This window comes from Hibiscus syriacus, unplaced genomic scaffold (assembly GCF_006381635.1).
Source record: "Hibiscus syriacus cultivar Baekdansim isolate YM2019G1 unplaced genomic scaffold, ASM638163v2 tig00111098_pilon, whole genome shotgun sequence".
In the NCBI taxonomy this organism is placed as follows: Eukaryota; Viridiplantae; Streptophyta; class Magnoliopsida; order Malvales; family Malvaceae; genus Hibiscus; species Hibiscus syriacus.
The window spans coordinates 417,747-421,966 of record NW_024062983.1 but is presented as its reverse complement, the minus strand read 5'-3'; the positions used below and the strand labels follow the sequence as shown (position 1 = coordinate 421,966).

Sequence of the window (4,220 nt, the reverse complement as noted above, 5' to 3'; positions counted from 1 at the left end):
ACAATATCATTTTAAACATTTAACTTTAGAGTGTGTCTATTTTACCATTAAATTTTTAAACAATTCTATTTTTGGAATTGTACTTTTTCAGTTGTCGTTGAAAACCAATTGCTGTCATTCACCATTCATATTTCGTGATATCAGTACTAAAAAATTCACATTTTGCTCTTATTCATTCCCATATGGTTAGTTTTCTACAAAACCCACTCAAAATCAACGAAATTAAACAAAAAAAGTTATACTCCTTCTGCCCCCATTATATATGACTCTTTTGGTTTTTTAAATTGTCTCATTCAAAGTATCTTATTAGAAAAGTCAACAAACAACAACACTTATTTTTTTTACCCTCATATCTCACTATTTTATACCTATCAAAACAAATCTGTCAAATCTATCAATCACCTTTTAGGGATAGTTTTGTCATTTCTCTTGGTCAAATACATCCCCTAAAACTATGTGCGTAGTCAATATCAGACACAAATAATGGGATGGAGGGAGTATCATTTTTAAGAGTTTGAGGATTTTCTTAGATTTGAGAGCTTTGAGATGTTTATTCAAAAACCTGAGCGATGAGAATTATTATTTCAAGAAGACGAATAACATATCTCAAAATTAGCCTTATCGAATGGTCATTGGAAGAGATTGAAGTATTAGCACATCAAACTTTTAATTGAATTTTCATCAATTTTGAGTGAGTTTGTGGAAAATAAATCTTAGGAAAAGAAAGATGAGTACAAATATCACTACAGCAAAAAAGGTCTACAGCGACATTTTAAAGTGCCGCTAAAAGCATTCCTGACGTAACAAAAAACGCTACAAGAAACACCTCCTATACAAATTCCACAATGGTTAGCGGCATTTTCCGTTAACAAACGTCGTAAAAAGTCATGTTCTTTAATTACATTTAAAAAAAACTCTGCAAAAAGTCTTATTATTTAGCGGTGTTTTTACACAAACGCCGCAAAAAGGCACGTTCTATTGAGGCGATTTTTATGGAAATGACGCTAATAATGATGTATATAGTGGCATTGTTTGTACATACATCGTAAAAAGTCATGTTCTTTAGTGGCATTTTTATGAAAATGCCGCTAATAATCATGTATATAGTGGCCTTGTTTTTCATAAAGCTACTTATTTTTTTTACCCAATTAGTGGTTTTTTCATCCTAAAATGTTGATAATCGCAACTATTTTTTGAATTATTTTTGTCTTACTTTGTAGACCCAAAATTAACTTGTAACAATATGAAATAACAAACTTGAAATGTAATTATGTTTCAAATTAAGTAAAAATACATAAAATATAAATAAGTTAAAGTTTGCAAACATCCAACTAAAATGTAATGTAGTTCAATATTGTTCGCTAGAATAAACAAGTATTAAGAAACGACCCAGGATAAAGAAGTTTAACATTGTTCGCTAGAATAAACAAAACATTAACCTAAGAAATCACCTAGGATGAAGAGTTATTCGCTTGATTCTGTTGCATCATCTGCTTCATAGCTTCAAGTTGATTTTGAAGTTCTTCATACGTTTTTTGATGTTCTGCTTCTCTCACTTCAGCTTTGGCTCTCATTTGAGCAATCATTTCAGTCAACTATTGTTTTAATCGATTAACTTCTCAGTGAGAAGACTGACTGTTTGATGGCATGTACTGAGACGAGCTTGATCTAAAATATTTTGTAGGGGTACCGAATGATCCCTGACCACGAAATCAATCATATCTTCCAGGGCCTAAAACTTCAACAATAACTTGGTTTTTAATCTCCTCCACATTAACAGAACCATGAGATGAAGTCGTAGCTTCATACTCTACCCTTTTATCACTCCATTTTTCCTAATAATAAATAAAAAATCTAGAACGAATTCAAAATATTCAGTATTTAAAATGAAAATATAACTACTATAAAGATACATATAACATAATACAAATTTTATGCCCAGTAAATATACCATAATTTATGCAGCTTCAGTAGTCATCATAAAGCCATCTTTTTGGTATGTGTCATTTTGAAGAGCTGTACACATCCAATTTTATCGTCAGATGTAATTTTCTATAATGTAGAATATAAATTAATATTTATAAAAAAATCATTAATAACATAAAAATGTTCGTTTCTATGTGCTACCAGCTAAAATCACTATGTGAATAGTCAATAATTAAAAAGAATACCTTTTAATGAGCTATACAAACAAAGCTCTTTGATTTAGTTGTGCGAGTAAACTTTTGTTGTTGCCTATTAGTAATACTAATGTGCTCTCGATCATACAATTTGAAAAACTACACGACTTATAAAGTCAATATTATAGTGACATCAAAATATTTTTTTGAAGTGCACCATACCTCTCAATTATTTGAACTCCAAAACTTGATTGCATATTCCCATTGATACTTGAGCATTCTATTTGGGACATTTTGCAAGTTTTCTTGTAGGCTGAGATTATTTTTTAAATAATTCTTTTTCAAGTAACTCTTGTGGTTTCTCCATTTCTTTCCTAACGATTGCTTCAAATATTCATCTAAGACATGTAGAGAAAATTTTTCCTACAAACACTGGTGTTAAAAGTAAATATAAATAACTATTAAATTGTAATGAATTATATATTAAAATGAAATTATTACCTTATTACAATCCACAACCTGGGTTTTGTTACTATTCGACATCTCACACCATGACTCAAAATTGATCGGTAGAAGATTAGCATTGCATGCAATCAAATGTCATAAAGCCAAGTCGAATCAGTTACGATAATGATGGCATCAAATATCATAAATCCATCACCGTATTTCGAAGGTGGATCGCAGAATATGTTGAGTACACCTCCTCGACAAGACGACGACGACGAAGGCCTTCGACCCCAGGTACTTGACAAGCCCTATAGCATTTTCATTCGACCATTCCGTGACATTGTCAAGAACTTAGAAAATATAGATATATTCTTTTTAATTTTCATATAAAAATTTATTTCTTGTAATTATTTTTTCACTTTATATTTTGTAAAATATAAATAAATTCATTTTTATTTTATTTTTTTAAATTTTCCCCAGCCTAACTCGTTATCTCGAGATGACGAGTTCCAAGTGACTGTTGCTGATCTTTGCCCAGTCTGCATGCTAAACAACATCTAGTATTTTTAAATTCGAATGAATTCATCACCTCGATGTGACGAGTTCTTCCGAATTTTTTTCTTTTTGAATTTATAAAATTTTCTTTTTCTTTTTAATTTTTTAAAAAAATATTTTTTAATAGACTCGTCACTTCGGTGTGATGAGTCATTTTAATGACAATAAAATAATAAACCACGTAGGACTTACTACTCGATGACCATTTAAAAATAATATATAAGGGAACTTATCACCTTAAAAATTACGATATTCTTAAAAAAAAAAAGTTTGGGTAAGCCCAGTACACTAAATAATTGACATGCATTTGCTGACAGACGGGACAAGTTAAGGGATTGTGGAAGTGGGGCATTATCAAAGGGTCGGTCTTCTTATCAGCTTTCTTGGGTTCAGCCTTCTTCTCTTCAGGCTTGTAGGGTTCCTTTGGAGGTTGTGAAGAAGGCCCTACGCTCACCAGCTCTACATGTCCCTACTTTTCTCGTTCGAACAATAATTTCGTACGGGTCGGCATCGACGGTTACTGATATAGTTCCCTTACCACCATCCACCTCTACCTTGTCTACTCCTGTACATCGTTAAGATTAAGTTATGCTTATGTTCTTAAATACAAAGAGAATGGAATATGGAACCTCGTTTAGTGTTTTTACCTTGTAGTCCAGAGATAGCCTCAAGAAGCTTCTTCCTGCATTTATGGCATGAGATATCAACTTTCAAAACAGTCTTCTTTACCATGGGACCAACAAAAGAAAGGCTACTTTATATCTGAAATCAAAAATCAAAAACAGGTTTTAGGTTAAGTGTATTAATTGCAGCATCGTTATCTTAATTAACGAGGAAGATGGAGAAATATAAAAGAATCAGAATCTTTGGATTGTTCACCTGGCCATTGTAGGTAGGGAAGGTACTGCAAGCTTTAGTTAACACTCAATAATTTTTATAACTCGTACAATATTATTAATATAAAACAAAATACGAGTACAACAACACAAACATTAACTTCGACTAATTTACGAACACCATAGTTAACCACTTTGTTAAGCTTCATCACTATATCTCTAGTTTTTTTGTTCTCACACACATTCTCTGTTAGAAAAATTG

At 31.5% G+C, this 4,220-nt stretch overlaps 1 pseudogene; it reads right to left on the bottom strand.

Annotated features, from left to right (window-relative positions):
- Positions 1 to 2,713: 2,713 nt before the first annotated feature.
- Positions 2,714 to 3,854, bottom strand: LOC120153034 (annotated as a pseudogene).
- Between the last annotated feature and the right edge of the window lie 366 nt (positions 3,855 to 4,220).